The sequence below is a fragment of the Theropithecus gelada genome, chromosome 11 (genome assembly GCF_003255815.1).
Source record: "Theropithecus gelada isolate Dixy chromosome 11, Tgel_1.0, whole genome shotgun sequence".
NCBI classification, from domain to species: domain Eukaryota; kingdom Metazoa; phylum Chordata; class Mammalia; order Primates; family Cercopithecidae; genus Theropithecus; species Theropithecus gelada.
In genome coordinates this window covers 87,078,904-87,098,619 of record NC_037679.1, presented here as the reverse complement: position 1 = coordinate 87,098,619, position 19,716 = coordinate 87,078,904, and the positions used below count along the sequence as shown (strand labels likewise).

Genomic DNA, 19,716 nt, shown 5'->3' with positions numbered 1-19,716 from the left:
CAGGGAGAAGAAAGAATCTCTGAAAGTCACCTCTTTGGGTGGAAATTTTCTCATTTCTCTATTTGTGGTCACCACTATACATTGATAACAAGATTTCCTGCCATAAAAATTTCTCAGATGGTGAAATTATTTATAATATGAATAAATTTATTTCTTCCTGTATGCCTTTGTTTGTTTAAACATATTTTTGAGTACTTAATGTGAGTCAGTCTTACTTTAGATACCAGGATTGTGGAGTTGATCAAGACAGAGAGGACTCTCATCCCCTATTACTTAGTTTTTCAATAGGATCAAAATAAAATACTTTTAAACAAATGTTTATAATAAATATAATGACATAAACACATAGTCTGGAGATTTAAAAAATATAATAGACTATCTGCCCATAAAAAATATAACTGATTCCTCCACTGCCTAAAATCAACAATAAAGCATATCCAAAATGTCTCAAGACTCTAAAAAGAGTTATACTTTTGTGAAAGGACACAGGCAGTAGATATATAGAAGATGATATAATTTTAGGTAGTGATAACTGCTATAAAAATAAAACTGGATAATAGAAGATAAGTAGGGAATTAGGGCTAGCTTAGATAAGGCTCTAAGAAAAATTCATGCAGTTCATTTATTAAACACAGATATATTCCAATTTTCTCCTTCTTGTATCAAATTCATTATATATTCTCAGTATTTTTCTTGAAATTTGTTACCTGAATTTTTTTCTTTAAAAATAATATTGTTTATATTATAAATTTATTCTTTTAAATGTACATAGGAGCTTTAATGATGCCCTATCTTCATTGTCAATATTTGCAATTTATTCATTATCTTACTTTCCTTCATCAGTCTTCCTAGATTCAAATCAATTTCATTAGTCTTCTCACTGAAATATCTTTTACATTTGATGATGTTTTTCTATTGTATATTTTATTTCTATTTCACATATTTCTGTCCTTATTTTCTTCCTTCAGTATTTTCTACTTTCAAGAGAATTTACTTTCTGTGACTTGCTGGTTTTTAAAAATAACACCATGGCATGAACATTTAGTTCATTGATTATGGTATCTTTCTTTTTTTCTGGATGAATATATTCATGCAAAGCTATTATTCCACTCTCTGTATCCACTGTGCATTTATTCCTGGGCTAGGCGCCAAGTAGAGGCTGAAGGAAATAGAATGTGAAGAACTAGAACACCTTTGTTGCTCCTCAGGACCTCTTTCTCTGGCAGTGGACACAGGGCTTGTGAGTCCAGCATAATGAGATCATATAGGATGGACTGCCCTGAGGATGAGACAGATACTTCACTCACATTTCCATGGCTTTTGAAGGAGAACTTCCAACTTGATGGATTTTATTAACTGCCCTGGATTTGACAGTTTCCCTCTTGATGGGGAATTGAAAAGGAACATTTCCGCCTTTCCTAAGTCTCTCCACAGTCTATGGACCCTATGCTCACACAGACCCTCACAGAAACCCACCCACAGTCTGTACTCCCTGTTCCCAGATGCGCAGACAGACCAACATGCAGAAACAGATGCACACGATGATGCCAAACTCGGGTTCCAACCACGTGTCAAGAAAGATGAGAAATTTTGAAATAATATGCTGAATCTGCTACGCATGGATTTTTTTTAAAAAAATACTTTTTTCACAATTATTGAAATATTTTATTTGCTTTAAGACTTTAGAAGTTTTGAGAGATGAGGAAGAAAGATTCCTGGAGGTGGATTATCTTTGAAAAATCAATTGTGCTGTTACCCCTATTCCCTCCCAAGGAAGAGCAAATGCCCATCTTCTTATCCCAAACCCCCCAAAGGAAGAGGATCCAGTAGGGCTATTTGTAGGCATTAGGATGCAACCCCTATGACTGGGGGACATGGTGGCCTGAGTATGATCTTCCAAGACAGTGAAAGGCAGATGTGCCCATAAAAGCTTAGCTCTGGGGAGCAGCCCTGAGCTTTCAGATTTTCCCAAGGCCAGAGATACAGGTATGTTTTATCTCTAAGCAAGGCGAGTGATACAATCTACAAAGAAATCGGCACAAAAGTTGAAGACGCTTTAACTTTTAAAATCAAAGAATGAAATAAAACAAAGTGAAGAGCACATGAAAAGAACAGGCACCTTTTCTTTGGAAATGAGGCTGATGAAAATATCAGAAGGAACATGCATTGCTCAGGAAGTTGTTTTCCTGCAAAGGTTCCTAGTCATCTGAACAAATCATAGTTCTATTAATTTGAAATTGATGTAAAGTTGGAGGAAGAATCAGGTCTAGGAATATGTGTGTGTGTGTGTGTGTGTGTGTGTTCAGTTTTTCTCATAAATGCCTCCAGAAAGATACAGCTCAGCAGGACATCCAAGGTGATTGCTTATGTAAAAATTCTAATCCAATTTGTATTAGGCCATTCTTGCATTGCTATAAAGAAATACCCAAGATTGGGTAATTTATAAAGAAAAGAGGTTTAATTGTCTCACCCTTCTGCAGGCTGTATAGGAAGCATAGCTCTGGCGTCAGCATCTGTGGAGGCCTCCGGACGCTTGCAATCATGGCAGAAGGTGAAGTGGGAGCAGGGTTTCACATGGGGAAAGCAGGAGCAAGAGAGAGAGTTGGCAGGGAGAGGTGCCATACACTTTTAAATGAACAGATCTCCTGAGAACTCACTATCATGAAAACAGCACCAAGCCATGAGGGATTCACACCCATGACCCAGAAACCTCCTATCAGGCCCCACCTCCAGCACTGAGGATTACAATTCAACATGAGATCTGGGTGGGGACGAACATCCAAAATATCTCACAATTATATTTTGGGTCAAGTACAGTATATGAAGTTTACCAAGAGAAGTTTGGCTAAAAGTTTCAACATCTCACTAGATAAAAATCTCAGACTTCAAGGGGTAGTGCATTGAAAAGAAAAGCCTTATTAAGATATAATTCAGTCAATACTAAAAATACAAAAATTTGCTGGGTGTGGTGGTACACGCCTATAATCCCAGTTACTTGGGAGGCTGAGAGGCAGGAGCATCGTTTGAACCCAGGAGGCAGAGGTTGCGGTGAGCTGAGATCGTGCCACTACCCTTCAGCCTGGGTGACAGAGCCAGACTCTGTCTAAAGAAAAAAAAAAGATACAATTCATATAACATGCTATTTACTCGTTTAAGGTGTACAGGCAATTGGCTTTTAGTATCCACAGAATTATGCATTTACCACACGACCAATTTTAGAACATTTTTGTTACCCTAAAATGAAACCCCACATCATTTAGCTGTTGATGCAGGATTTTTCTCAGCCCCCTTTGCCAGACTTGTGGGAGGGATGCCCATCTACTCAATCTGCCATGCTTAACCCCCTGCAGAAGGGAACAAGTGAGTGAGCGATTGCAGAACCTGGCTGGCTGCTTTGGGCATCAACAGAGGAGCAAGCTCTGAGTGGGACCTGGGGCCAGTCCAGGCATATTGCCTTGAGGGAAATGTGGCTGCGCCCAGGTGAGGGTGCCCATGATCCTGAAACCCCAGAGGAGGTGTTACAGAGCTCCTTTAGTTCAACTGTCCACAGCATGTTAGCAGCTCACTGGCCCCTTGCCTCATCCGTGGGGTGGTTGCCTTCTGCCAGCAAAGGCAAAGGGCTAGTGTGACAGCCTTTCTGGGTACCCACACTCAGTGGGTCCTGAACTCTTGTCTGACATCCAAGAAGAATGAAGTCATGCAGACAATTTAAGGATGGTGAAGGTGGAGAATTTATTGAGTGATGAAAACAGCTCCTGGTGGAGAGAGGAGATGGAGAGGGGAGCTGGAGAGGGGGCAGGGAGGGCAGGTCATCTTCCCTGAAGTCAGGCCATCTCCTTCCCTGAAGTCAGGCCATATTCTCCAATACTGACTCAGTCTGGGGACTTTATAGGCACAGGATGGGGAGTGTGTGCTGATTGGTTTGTGAGTATGCAAAAAAGGTTATAAAGTGAAGACACCATCCAAAGGTTGGCATGATAGTGTAGAAAACCAACTAGACAAGGGTAGCTATATGTCAAATAGGTGAAGAGCAGGCATGAATCAGAGGAAAGTGTGCCAAACAGGAAGACAAGTTCTCAATCCAGTCCAAGGATTTAACTTGTAGCTTGGCTTTCAGGTTTTCAACTGTCTTCGGCTTGGAGATGGGGTCACCTCTGTCTGTCTGGGCATTTGGCTGCCTCCTGTTGCTATCACTGTCCCTCCCAATATTCTCATTCACTCATTGCTCCTACCCTAAATAACCATTAATCTACTTAATTTTTCTCTAGATTTGCGTAATCTGGATCTTTCATATAAGTGGAATCATATAATAAGTAGTTTTTGGGACCAGCTTCTTTCACTTAGTGTAATCATTTAAAGATTCTTTCCTGTAGTATAAATCAGTACTTCATTCCTTTTTATTGCTAAGTAATATTTCAGTGTGGATATATGACTTTATGTATCTTTCAGCTGATAGGCATTTGGGCTATTTCTACACTTGGCAATCATGAACAATTCTGCTATGAATATTTATGTCCAAGGTCTTTTGTGGATATATGTTTTCATTTCTATTGGGACTTCTGGGTCATAAATAACTCTTTTAACTTCTTGAAGGACTTCCAGACTCTTCCAAAGTAACTGCAGCTCAAAAATAGGCAGGACTTTGTTTTGGTCACTGCTGGATCCCCAGTGTCTAGAACAGAGCTTGACACGTTACAAGCCTCACAACACATGAGTAAACCAAGTAAATTCCACATCTTGTATTCCTGAACACTAACATGTAATATCAACATTTTTCATGCATTTCTCTAGGAAATTTAAGCAAGAATTACACAAGGGATTTTGATCTCAGCCAACTAAACACTTCATCCTCAATTTTCTCATTTTAAAATGGAAATAAATACCTGCCTTCCAATAGAGTTATTATGAGGCTGAAATGTGGTTATATACATGAAAGCAACTTGAAAATTACAAAGTATTATAGAAATGCCAGTTGCTGTTACTATTTTTATTCAGATGTTTTTGTTAGGATTATCACTCTTCCTGTTCGCAGTCCAGAACCAGACTCGAAGGCACTGAGTCACTTCCACAGTTATATTTGTTCCCTTGGTGTTTCTTGGCAATGGGGTTTGCAGCTATATTGGTAATATTTGCTCAGTTTATTCATACTGATTGCATGCATAATATAGATGGCCCCAAGACCACTCTCCTTGGGGACTGATATTTGCCAGTCTCCCCTCCAGATCTATTCCTAACCCTAGCGCACCCTGCACTACTCTAACCTGTAGGCTGACCTCTAACCTGTAGGCTGACCTCTAACCTGTAGCTGACCTCTTCATATTGCATCACCTGGCTCCGTCTGCTCTCTGGCTTCTGGTGAGTTTTCTGACTGGAGACGCTGGGTTTTCAGGGTCAAAAGAAGAGAGAAGTCAAGAGATTTATCACCTTCCCTCTCTCCCTGCTCTCCGTGACTTGGCGTTTTCTGTGTTCCTTTTACGGAGGCCACAGCTTACGTGGCGTCAGATGTCAAGGCCTTCCTAATGCCAAAGCTCCTGTATGATGTGGCAACTGTCCCTCCTCTTGTTCCTTGGGTTGGGGTAGTGGTATGGAGTTCGTGTGATGGCTTCCCACTGTTGCTAGGTCCTGGGTGCAGTGCCATCTCCCATTTATTTAATGTTGTCCAATCTATTTAACTACTATCTTTATTAAATTTATTCAATTCAATCCCATTTTGAGTGTACCATGTATTTCCTGTGAGGACCCAATTAATAAACTAATAATAATAATAGCAAGTAACACTTACTTTGCACTCTTTACATGCCAGGTTCTATGATGGGTGCATTCACACACAAGCTGGTTCACTTTGTCCTCACAGTGACTGAATGAGATAGGGACTCTTTCTGTAATTGTCATTTTGCAGATGAAGAAACTGATGCTCAGAGAGCACCCCTGACTCCCGCCAGGTCACACAGTTAGTAGCTAGCAGAACAAGCATCTAAACCTCATTGGCTTGCGTATAGGATCCATGCCTCAGTCTTCATGCTGTACAGCCCATCTGTGGGATTCCAAGTTCTAACGTGAGAATGGCTCAGGCTGGTGACTTTCCTAAGCAAAATGTTGGCAGTGGGATCCATGACAATATTTAGTTTTTATCATTAATTGTAAGAGTGCATGTTCAATGTCACTAGCGGAGGTCCTCAAGCTTGCACAGTGCGAGTTTCAATTAATCCACTAAAAAAGCTCTTTGTACCACAACTAATGCCTATTAATGTGTGATTACTATATAAGGCCCGGTGTTCTTTGTCTGAGACAATGTGAAACAGACCAAGAGCTGGGATGATTTAGACACAATCAGAGTGCATTACACAAGCTCATTTTCACGTTAATAGTAACAATAAAAGACTTCTCAGCCATACTTACACCCAGGCCTTCTCATATTTTAGAATAAAAGCAGGGTATAAAAGAAGTTGTTATATACAGCACATTTACTATTTTCCAGAGCTATCTGCAGCTTCCTGCAGTGCTGGCAGAATGGAAATAGCCCCCATAATTTAGGGATTTTTAAAATAAATGTGCAGTAAATTAGGTTGATTAATAGCTTTATTAGATTGTATGAGTCACAATTTTAGGGTTTAATAACAACATTCACATATTAAGAAATTGTTCTTTTCAAGGAACTGTTCTACCATATAGATATATATATATTATATATATATATGCCTTAACTACTTCCATCCCATAATAATCTTATCATGTAGGTCATATTTTCAGCCCCATTTCACAGACAAGGAAACTGAGGCACAAAGGTGTTATTTAGCTGGGATACAGATGTACCACTAGGAGGTGAGCATAGGTTTATGAGACAGACTTCAACATCCAGGCTCCTACGCTTTAGGCAAATCTTCCATCAGGGCTTCCACTCACTTTATAAGTGTCATTTTTTTTTCAATTTGGCTGTGCAAAAGCTTCTGGACTCATAAGCCTGAAGGGTGAATTGAACTGTGAGCTCTCTCAAATGCATAAGTGAAGTAACTCAGGAATGGAAAACCAAACATTGCATGTTCTCACTTATAAGTGGGAGTTAAGCTATGAGGATGCAAAGGCATAAGAATGACATAAGGACTTTGGGGACTCGGGGAATGTTGGGAGGTGGAGTGAGGGATACAAGACTACATACTGGGTGCAGTGTACACTGCACAGGTGACAGGTGCACCAAAATCTCAGAAATTACCACCGAAGAATTTACCAATGTAACCACAAGAAAAAAAAATCCATCAGTGTTTTAGTCATAAGAGTCAGCCTCTGGTTGCAGTTTTGTTGCCTTTCTATAATTTGATATGCAGTGTCACTTTTGTTAATTCCTAAATGGCTTGTAATTGAGATTTTAATTCCTCCTTTAACCTGATGGTTATTTGCGTGTTTGGACATTTATTTTCGTTATCATTTCTACTTAGAGTTCATGAAAATTAGAGAATGCCTGGCCTTTTAATGGTTGAATTGTTTATTCTTTCTTTGAGATAAACACTATAATAAAGTTCTCTAAATATAAAAAAAAAAAAAAATCCAACACAGACATACTGTCCTGAGTGAGCATTCTCTGGCTCTCAGCATGCAGTGAACAGGCCAGGAGCACATTGGCCAGCAGATGTCAGGAGTTACTCATGGAAACCTAGGCTCTGGGCTCCCGACTGAATTCCCTGGGAGAGTAACAATAAACAGCCTGCCTGTGAAGCCCCTTTCCTCAAGGCCAAGTTTCCCTCACGTGACCCCAAGATATGATCAGGTACTTGGAGTTCTGGAAACACAACTAAGTCAAAATGGATCAAAGACAGGGCCTACAGGAGTGATGGAAACACTAAATAGTGGTTATACTTTTGTATCTTCCATGGCTTGCATCTGATGAGCCCTAAATGTCTCAGGGAGGATGGCTTACAAATGCTGGGTGAGACAAATTACTCTCATGCTTTGCTTTTATGAATAAATTATAGTAAAAACAATTGGCTCTGTACGACTCCAGTTCCTACTTTTTCCTATTTGACCATTGTTCTGTTTCAATTACAAAAAAGTTAATGATGATGGTGATATGTGTGACGATGCCAGTTACCATTTACTGAGTGCTTGCTAGGGGTTAATCGCATGTTGAACAAATATGAGTAGTTTCTTATTTAATCCTATAGCAGTTCCTCATATATTTATTGTAAACAATTAAAAATACAGTGGCTCTGGGTTCTTACCTAAATGTCATCTCAAATTGTAATCCCCATGTGTCAAGGGAAGAAAGCGATTGCATCACGAGGATGGTTTCCCCCATGCTGTTCTCATGATAGTGGGTGAATTCTCATGAGATCTGGTGGTTTTATAAATGGCAGTTTTCCTGCACTCATGTTTCTCTCCTGCCACCATGTGAAGAAAGTCCTTGCTTCCCCTTCGCCTTCCGCCATGAGTGTAAGTTTCCTGAGGTCTCCCCAGCCATGTGGACCTGTGAGTCAATTAAGCCTCTTTCCTTCATAAATTACCCAGTCTCAGGTAGTATTTTTACAGCAGTGTGAAAACGGACTAATAGACATAGATTTAAAAACATAAAGCAGAATACATATAGAAGCATATAATCAATGTCACCCAAAATAACCACCTTTTGAGGCTAAACTATTTAGGTGCAAGCACATTGAGAATCATTCTATTTTCTCAATGACTTTAAACTTTTACGAAGTCTCTTTATCTCCAGTTGTACATTTTATCTTAAAGACTAATTTGTCAGATATTTTTCTGGTCACAAAATCTTTCTTCGGTATGGCTTGCATGGTCTAATTTTTTCAGTCTTTCTCTGTCTCTGTTTTAAGTGAATCTCCTATAAATATAATTTTATTTTAATCCAAAGAGATGCTTATTTCTGTTTTAATTGTTAGATTCAGTCTCCTTATACGTAATGCAATTCTTAATATATTTGGGCTGTCAGCTTAATCTGCTTTTGTTTTTCTGTTTGTCTTGCCTGTTTTGTCTTTTCTTATTCCAAATTAGAAAATGTTTATTTACATATTTTCCCTATGAATTAGGAAATTATAAATAATATTACTCTAAGTGATTATCATAAAGATTACAATATGGATAATTGAAATATTAACGATTGCATTAATTGTGGCTTTTCTTCTTTTCCAGGAAAAGGCACAAATCTTAGAATTGTTTAACTTCATTTACGCACTTTTTGAATTAAATGCCATTTTGCCATGCATGTTAATTCTGTTTATGTGTGCATTAAATTTCTCACGTGATAATTTGTATTTGTGTTATTGTTTTATGTGGTCATTATTCATTCTGCATATTCATCCTTTTTGATGATTTAATTCCATCTTGGCTTTTTGTTATTGTTGTTTTGGGGTGTATGTGTGTGTTTGTGTGTGTGTATGTGTGCGTGTGCGTGTGTGTGTGTTTTGGCCAAGATTTGGGATTATTTCATTCTTCCTGAATAACAACCCTTGATATTTTCTTTAATGTGGGTCTTCTGGTAACAAAGACAGTTTCTCTTTGTCTGAAAAGTCTATTTCACTATCATTCTTAAAGGATATTTTTGCTGAGATACTTTCAATGATTTTGGTTGAGAAGTCACCTGTCAGTCTACACATTTTTTCCCTCTAATTGGAAAGATAACAATGAATCTTAAAGAGCTAGACTTTAGTTCTGGAGGGACATGGCTGAGAATCCTGGCTCTGCTATAACTAGTGACTGCCTCAAGCTTTTACATCTGTGAAATGGGTATAACAGTATCTCCCTTGCTGTGATTTTGTAAAGATTGGAGATAAATTATAACTACTTTTTAGACATCTGGCCTAATGGGCACTTAAAATAATAACAATATTATTATAAATGTTAATTACTTTTTTATAAATCCTTCTTGTTCAGAAAAACAAACTTCTGTATAGCCTCTGCACATAACAGCAAATGGACCAAATTTGATACTGTAAAAATGATCAGATAGGATATTTTACAAATTATTCTTACTACCAAATTCTTTTCATTCAAGTCTTGCTAATCCCTTCTTCTTCAATCTTTATCTCTACCATGAAAGCTGTGCTCCTACTAATACATAAAGGGCAGAGTGTGGGCACCAGAGCACATGCAGGTTCACGTGAGCGTAGGAAGGTCACCAAGAAGGGGAAGTCCACACGCAACCTGATTTGGTTGCAAGACAAATTTTCTGTCAGAAACTCATTAATAGGCTGAGTGTGGTGGCTCACGCCTGTAATCTCAGCACTTTGGGAGGCTGAGGCGGGTGGATCATCTGAGGTAAGGAGTTCGAAACCAGCCTGGCCAACATAGTGAAACCCCATCTCTACTAAAAATACAAATATTAGCTGGGCATGGTGGCAGGTGCCTTAAGTCCCAGCTACTTGGGAGGCTGAGGCAGAAGAATTGCTTGAACCGGTGAGGCAGAGGTAGCAGTGAGCTGAGATCACGCCATTGCATTCCAGCCTGGGCAACAAGAGCGAAACTCTGTCTCAAAAACAAAAACAAAAAATAGGAAACTCATTAATGCTGGCTCAGAAGTTCTGACACCATTACCCTTGTTTTTATAGGTGCTTACAGTAGAGATAAGTTTGCAAAGGCCAGTGTTTGCATATTTTTCTAACAATTAATTCCTTTCCTCATATCAGATGTGATCTCAATTGTTTCATAATGCCACACATTTTATTAGCTTTGTCTCTCATACAGCGGTTACTTATTTGTTTTTTAGAAAGGCTGAACAAAACTGAAGTTTAATTCCTTCCCACATGCCCTGCAAGAGAGTCACCATTCTTACTGAAGCTGAGAAGGAAGTTCGAGAATGAGGAGGAAAACTCTCTCTGATCTTCTCCAAAGACGATAATTTATCTATGGCTGTCTCTTCTCTTGTCTTTACCTTTATTAAACACACACGCACAGCACATGCACACACGCACACACACATACACACACACTGTTTCTTTCGATCGATCATTCAAATGGTTTGCCGTTTCCTTGGTTTCTTTGGAGATTCCATGTTGGTTTTACTGGTTCTTTCAATGTCTCCTGTGATTTCCTTTGAACTAATTTCTCTATTTCTAATTGCTTTCTTTACTCTACTCACTGTTACTCTTTTGTTCTATTTTCTAAAATTCTCACTCCAGAACACATGTATGGTGATGTGTCTTCTACATATCGTTTCCGCGCCTGTGCCAGGATCTGTAGACCTTGTTTTCATTGTGGTTCAACTCTAAATGTTTCTCATTTGTATTATAGTTTCTTGTTTTACATAAATCCCAAATCTATGAAGATTTGGTTTGCTTTTAATATTTTTCTGGTTTAAAAATGTGTTTTCAGCACTTTGGGAGGTTTGAGGCAGGGGGGTCACTTGAGCCCAGGAGTTCGAGACCAGTTTGGGCAATATACCAAAACCCCATCTCTACAAAAAATACAGAATTAGCTGGGTGTGATGACATGGCCCTGTAATCCCAGCCACTTGGGAGGCTGAGGTGGGAGGATCACCTGAGCCCAGGAGGTGGAGGCTGCAATGAGCCAATGTTGTGCCACTGCACTCCAGCCTGGGTGACAGAGTGAGACCCTGTCTCAAAAACAAAAAACAACAAAAAACGTCTTCATAGAGGGGAACAACACGCTCTGGCCTACTAAAGGGTGAAGGATGGGAGGAGGGAGGGAGTCGGGAAAAACAGCTAATGGCTGCTAGGCTTAATACCTGGGTGATTATAAAATAGTCTATACAACAAACCCCCATGATACAAGTTTACTTATATAATAAACCTGCACATGCACCCCTGAACTTAAAATACAAATTAGATAAATAAATAAATAAAAAGAATCTATATGGATGAAATCAACTGCTCAAAAAAGTGTTTTGTTTTATATTAATTGTTTAAAGATTTTTTATATCATTAGAAATGATATTTTGTGTTTAGAGGAAATGCATATTCTTTCATTTAAATAAGTCCTTTAGTTAAAATTTGCTCATCTATTGCTTTTCCTCCTCATTTATATCTGTTTGGCACATCAGCTTCCAAGTAAGGTATGATAAACCTTCTTACTCCTAAAATTATTTGTTTAATTCACCTTATATTTCTGACAGTACATACAGCAACTTACATTTAAATTGTGTTCTTAGTTACTTCCAATTTTAGATTTCTCACAAACTCGTAGGTTGTTTCTTATGTCATTATTTAGTATTCTATTTGTATCCAGAACATTTTTGCCTAGAATACTATTTCTCTGACATTTAATAAAACCTTACCAGGTTTTCCCTGGTTGGCATGTATTGTACATACTTTTTCCATTAGTTTTCTTGTATTCTGTCTATATCATTGTATTTTTTTCTTCAACTTTTATTTTAAGTTCTGGGGTACATGTGCAGGATGTGCAGGTTTGTTACATGGGTAAACGTGTGTTGTGGTGGTTTGCTGCCCAGATCATTCCATCACCAAGGTATTACGCCCGGCATCCGCTCACTATTCTTCCTGATGCTCTCCCTCCCGCTACTCTCCCCCTCCAACAAGACCCGGTATGTGTTGTTATTCCTCACGTGTCTATGTGTTCTCATCTTTTCAGCTCCCACTTTTAAGTGAGAACATGCGGTGTTTGGTTTTCTGTTTCTGCGTTAGTTTGCTGAGGATAATGGCTTCCAATTCCATCCATGTCCCTGAAAAGGACATATATAATTTTATCTTTAAGTGACTTTTGTAGTATGCTTGATTTTTTTTAAATCTAAATATTAGGGCACTGTAACGTAATTTCAAATTATATGTACTTAACCACCATAAACAAAATATCCAATGCCAAATTGTTAGAATTATATATTATTATTACTTGGAATTTTAGCGTCATTTGATTTTTAATATTTTTAAATTTAATCATCATTAAATTTATCATAATTTTTATTATTTTCACACACACACACACACACACACACACACACACATATATATGACATAGTCTCGCTCTGTCGCCCAGGCTGGAGTGCAGTGGTGAGATCTCGGTTCACTGCAACCTCAGCATCTTGGATTGAAGCAATTCTCCTGCCTCATCCTCCCAAGTAGCTGGCACATGCCACCATGCCTGGCTACTTTTTTGTATTTTTATTGAGACAGGGTTTCACCATGCTGGCCAGGCTGGTCTTGAACTCTTGACCTCGTGATCTGCCTGCCTCGGCCTCCCAAAGTGCTGGGATTAAGGCGTGAGCCACTGTGCCTGGCCACTATTTTGTATTTTTAAAGTTTGCTTGAATTGACTCACCAAGTGCTATCTAGACACAGGCTTAGAAAACTTCTGCTTGGGGTTTTGATGTAAATTCTTGAATCTGAAGTTGCATTTCACAAAAATGAACTTTAGATGATGCTTAGATTCAGCTCTTCAAATGCTGCTCCTCTTCATTCTTCTCTCGTCTTATGGAACACCTGCCTATTTTATCCTTCATGTCTCTTATCTTCTGTAGAATATTTTTCAGGGCTTTGTCTCTCTGTGTTCTGGGCAAGTTCCTCAAATCTATGTTCCAGTTTGTTAGTTCTGTTTTCTCCTAAGTCCTTGCTCTTTGAAGAGGAAAAACACATCTCTATGTCTGTCTATGTATACCCCATACCTGTATTCACCTGCACCTACTCCTGCATCTAAATGTGTATAGTCACATAGAAGCACATATATGTGTATGCAGTCATTCCCCCTTATCTGCAGAAGAGACAGTCCAAGACCCTCAGTGTATGTGTGAAACTGCAGATAGTGTAAACCTTACATATAGTATGTTTTTTCCTATACATATATAACTATGATAAAGTTTAATTTATAAATTAGGAAGTTGTTTATGGTGGTTTTTGTCTGTGATTCCAGTGCTTTGGGAGGCAGAGGCAAGAAGATTGCTTAAGGCCAGGAGTTCAAGACCAGCCTGGGCAACATAGTAGGACCCTATCTCTACAAAAAATTAAAATCATAAAAGTATAAATTAAGCACAATAACAGACTAACAATAATAATTAATAGTAAAGTAGAACAATTATAACAATATACTGTAACACAAGTTTTATGAATGTGGTTTCTCTCTATCTCAAAACACCTTACTATTTTTGAACTTTGGTAATTAAAACCAGTGTAAGTTAAACCCCAAATAAGGGTGCACTACTGTGTACATATAGGAATAATTAAACAAGTTTAAAATAACATCATTACTAGCAATAATTGCAGTGGTTAACACACAGCTCGGGACTCACACTGTCTGAGCCCTTCGATAAATGTAATAGTGGCATTATTATTATCTAAAATTTTCTAGGGCCAATTATGTGTCTTGCACACATTAGGCAAGACACTCCTTGATTTCCTTGCAAAACAATTCTGAGGGCAATGCCACTGTAGCACTTATTTTAGAAGGGAGAAAACTGAAGTGCAAAGGATCTGTAATTCAGCCCAGCTCACCCAGGCAGCAAAAGACAGGGCTGAAATGTGAACTGGGCACGGGCAGAATGCACAGCCTGCCATGCCAGAGTCCTGCACCCAGTAGATCATCAGGGAAGCTGGCTTGACTAATGAAACAATGAATGAATCATTGCTAGTCACATCTGCCATTTCCTGGGAACCTGCAGTCAAGAACTTGCAGGACTTCAGGGGAGCCGTGATACACTCACAATACTGATAGGCAGGTTGGATCGTTCTGTCTTATGAAGATAAAAAAATGGAGGCCTTGGAGGGGTGGAAAGACCTTGACCACAGCCAGGTATCAGTAGAAGCAGATTTTGGAGCCCAGATTTTCCTGAAGGAGGCAGAAGAGAGAAATCATTTCTGTGATTGTCACCCTTCTTGGCCACACCCCAACTGAGTTGCTTCTGGAATATATAGGAAGAGCAAGGTCTATGGAAATATAACTCTGGGGAGGGGGCGCAGGCTGTGTCCACAGCAGCGACATCATGACAGGGATGCACCAACAGCAACAGCACAGATCACAGGGGTGTGTGGAGGAGACAATCACCTGTGAGCAGACCTCAATGGAATGTGCTCAAAACAGGCTTAGAGTGTTAAGCCATTTTTACGTTACTAAAAAGGAATGTCTGAGACTGGCTAATTTATAACGAAAAGATGTTTATTTGCCTCACAGTTTTGCAGGCTGTACACAAAGCGTAGTGCCCGTATTTGCTTCTGGTGAGGGCCTCAGGAAGCTTACAATCGTGGTGGAAGGCTAAGGGGAGCCAGTGCATCACATGGGGAGGGTGGGAGCAAGAGAGAGAAGGAGCGAGACAGTGAGAGAGTGAGAGGAGACCAGGCTTTTGTCAACAATCAGCTCTTCTGTGAACTCACTCATCTCCAAAGGAATGGCGCCAAGCCATTCATGAGGGATCTGCCGCCATGATTCAAACACCTCCCTCCAGACCCCACCTCCAACATTGGGGATCACATTTCAACATGAGACTTGGGGGGAAAAGTGTTCAAACTATAATTACCCAGGATGGCATAGGCTATGCCTTCCTTGCCAGGGTTGAGGTGTCAAAGAGGAAACAGGGAAAACACAGGCAGTGGTGTCCAATGGCTGGGTCTACAATGTGTTTGTGCAGGGGGAAAGGACAAGGGTGGGCAGGAGGGGCAAGATGTAGGGAAAGAGATGCAGAAAAGCCCTTTCTCCCATCAGAACCTCTCTGGGAAAAAAAATAATGCATTGATCCTGAGATTCCCATTTCTGTGCTTTGTGTGTGTGTGTGTGTGTGTGTGTGTGTGTGTGTGTGTATGTGTGGTCTTCTCATATCGCCTTTGATTTCTCTTTGCAGAGGAAAACTGAAGTCTAATGGTGCAAACACACTGGGCTTTGGAGAGTTTTAAAGAATAATGATGTTGATGAATCTCTTGTTAGTCCAACATTATCTTCGTTCAGATTTCAAGTCATGAGGCGCTTATCCCAGGGGCCCAACCCAAACAAAAGAAAAGCTTCACAATTAAAGTCTTATTAAGAGAAATCAAAACAGGCCAATGAGTTTTTTTTTCTTTAGACCCTTGAAAGTGAAAGACCGACAATGCACTCTGAAACCGTGATCTCTCTGCTTGCATAATTTTCAAAAGCATAGTCACCCCATCTGCAATGATACTTAATCTGCAAACCGTTAAGTATGTATCTCATTTTGTTCCATAATAAGAAACCAAAGACATACTTAAAGTTGCTTGGAAATAAGGATAAGTACTTCAGGAGCCCTAAGTGGACAGAGATAAATAGAGTTGATATTTCTCACACTTCTTGCCAAAGAAGAATAAAGAATGCATAGCATATCAAAGACAACCATTGATATAGCAGTTCTTCAAGGGCTAAAAAGCATTACTTTAATCCATATATAATGAGTCTTTTCTCTGTGTCAAGTGCTATTTTAAGGTCTGAGATACAGAGGGGGCACAGTCTCGGTCCCCTTTAAGACTAGCGTCACACAGCAGACATGCACCCTCTGCACAATGGGGGCCTAGTGGATGAGTCTCTGTTTGATGGAACAGAGTATTTCTTTCTCATTGAATTGATGCCTGTATTAGCTCCTTTTGCTGCTGCAACAAATTACCACTAGCATAGTCTTACAACAGCACTCATGTATTATCCTCCAGTTCAGAAATCTAAAATGGGTCTTACTGGGTTTGCAGGTGAAGTGTCATTACAGATGGGGTGACTATGCTTTTGAAAATTATGCAAGCAGAGAGAGCACCGTTTCAGAGTGTATTGTCAGTCTGTTCAATTTCAAGGGTCTAAAGAAAAATCCTCAATGGCCTATTCTGATTTCTCTTAATAAGACTTTATCTACAAAGCTTTTCTTTTGTCTAGGTTGGGCCCCTGGGACATGTGCCTCATGATTTGAAATCTGAACAAAGATAATTTTGGACTAGCAAGAGAATCATCAACATCATTATCCCTTGAAGGTATCTTCAAGGTTCAATTTCTTCTGAGGCTCTCAGGTATAATCCATCTCGTGAGCATTTTCCTTTTCCGGAAGCTTCCAGTGTCCCTTTGCTCATGGCCACATCAGTCCTATCTCTGCTGCCTTCATCACAGCTCCTTTCACTCTGACCCTCCTGCCTCCTTCTAATAGGACATGTGTGATTCCCATGGGTCCGCCAGAATAGTCCAGGACAAGCTCCCAGTCTCTCCATTAGCTTAACCCTTATCTCAGTCACATCTTCACAGTCTCTTTTGCCATGTAAGGTAGCCTATTCATAGGTTCCAAAGATTAGAAAGCCTTTGAAATGTTTGGAGAACAATTATTCTGCCTATGTATTTGGGACATCTTTGAGGGAATCAATTATTCTGCCTATCACAGTGATCAATATTTAAATACCAGAACATTTACCATTTATACTTTTGGTTAAAATATGGGCTTCAGTTAATAATAATAACTACACCATACTAATAATATACCATACTAACATATAGTAATTATTGCTAATACTAATACCAATGTATAATACTATACATATGTATAATATATATTATTAATATATATTGTTATACATACTAATGTATAATAATTATTAGTAGCACTAATAGTAATGAATAATGTATATCACACATACTATGCATATGTATAACACTATACTAATGTATAATACTATACTAATATATAATAATTAATAATAATATACTATCCTAATGTAAGATGTCAATGATAGGGGCACTGGGTATCCCCATTGGATTTACAGGAACTTTGTACTATCTTTGCAGTAATTCTGTAAAGCCAAAAAAAAAAGTATTAAAAATGACATTTCCTGCTGCCTTGAAAATGTGGGAAATCAATTAACAGTGGGGTATGCCAGCATGGAAACAGTTGACTGTATGAGTCTTTATTGGGACACACCCCTTTCCGTTAATTGAAGTCCCTAAAATGAACTGCTTCATTCATTGATGCCATTTCTCTGGTGGCTTATGGAATTTGAGATTGTGATTCTTGAATAAAGTAATTGAACAGACAATTATGTAATTACCTCTGTGCTCTGCACCATGGAGAAAGAGGTCCGTGAGTTCCCAGTGTGTCCTTGAAGGGGAATCTTGCCTCTTCTCAGGCTCAGGTCGGTCCCTCAGAGTCCCTCCAAGTCAAATGGAGAATCAATGACTGATGTGCAGGCAGGTGAAACTTCTTCTTCTCACTGTACTTTACAGATTATAGTAATTTCAAGCTCTATTAAATGAGGATGCATCTTTGCTGGTTGATGTCCCTATTTTTCTGGTTAAGTGCATTTGTTTCCAGGAGCTGATGTGCTAAGTGAATTTTTGCCTAAGATCTAGACAAGTCATCCAAGTTATTGTGTGGGAGGGAAGGGGAAAAGGAGGTGGGTTGTTAAAAGCTGGTGAAAAATATGCCTGTGGCTAAGAATAATGTAAATCTTGGTATTATAACTTTAAGCCAGGTGCTGAGCCATTACAGTATTCAATTATTTTGATGCTTCAAGGCAAATGTTTCCAGGTCTGAAATTCTAGTCTACTTGACATTCAACAAATGATGTTGTGCTTTCATGGAAAGATGCCCATTTATGAAGGGAAGAATTCATGTCATTCAGCCTGTTCCTGACTGCCATCGGCACCTCCATTAATACACCTGTTACTAATATAAGGTAGTCACATTTAATGTTTTATAAAGGAGAAAGGGTCTACAGCCTTCTGGGGACATATTGCGAGGTCAGGGAAGGCCACATCAGGAGAAAATTAGCCTTTCTTCCTATTCTGTTTTGAACTAGGAATCTTGGAACTGTAACCAAATTCTGTCATTTTGCTTACATTTATTCTTGCACATAGTTACTTCTTAGCTAAGTTAACCTTGTCTCTTAACCTTCCTTGATGAAAATTAAGAAGCTAGGACAGAGGGTCTGATGATTGGAAAGCCATATGTAATTTTCTAGGTTACATATAAAGTATCTGCCTTACAATAATAACTATCATTTGCTAAACACCGTTCACGGGCAAGATACTGTACCACATACTTTTCATATAGTATGCCAATGACTTCTCATCAAAATCCTTTGATGATATTAACCCTCATTTATCTTGTGAAGCAGTCAGCAAACCACAGTCCTGAGGTCAAGTCTGACCCACAGCTTGTTTTTGTAAATGAAGATTCATTGTAACACAACTGTGCTCATTAATTTCTGTATGCTGTATGGCTATTTTCCCACGAAAAGAAAAGACTTCTGTAATTCAGTGGCTGCAGTTCTGTCCTGGTAGCCAGAAATGTTGCAAATATTTCAAAGTCTGACCTTTTACAGAAAAGAGCTTGCCAACTCCGATCTAGTACCATGTCTTAAGAAATACATGAAGACCAATTCATTTAATCCTCCCTCATAACTTGGCAAGCACATATTACCATTTTCCCAGTCTTGCAGATAAGAAAATGAAAGATACAAGGAGTTAACTTGCACAAAGTCAAAGAGCTTAGAAATAGTAGAGACAGCAATCAAATCCAGCCCTCTACTCCATAGCTGGTTATCTTTATACCACAGAATGTGACAATCACCTGCACTCAACGGCACAATCTCTTTTACTACTACCAAACTTCTTTATCAAATGTATGCGTTTATTCTTTCCAAAAGAGATCTAATGTGTGTGCAAAACCATCAGTCCATAGGAATTCAATATATTTGGACCTATATCAGCCTACAGACACATGCTTTGTAACATGAGGACATTATAACCTTAAAACTTCTGTTTCTGTCATTTTTATTCCTCTGAATAGTTTCTTTCCTAATTTGTTTCCCACACTTGCTCATTTAATAAACTTTGAAGTCA

General features: G+C 39.0%; 1 long non-coding RNA gene across 1 annotated transcript in view; it reads right to left on the bottom strand.

Annotated features, from left to right (window-relative positions):
- Positions 1–18,194, bottom strand: part of LOC112635191 — a 37,694-nt gene extending 19,500 nt beyond the window's left edge. Inside the window, exon 1 of the long non-coding RNA XR_003121872.1 lies at positions 17,922–18,194. This is a non-coding gene — a long non-coding RNA (uncharacterized LOC112635191). The remainder of the gene's footprint in view (positions 1–17,921) is intronic.
- Positions 18,195–19,716: the final 1,522 nt, after the last annotated feature.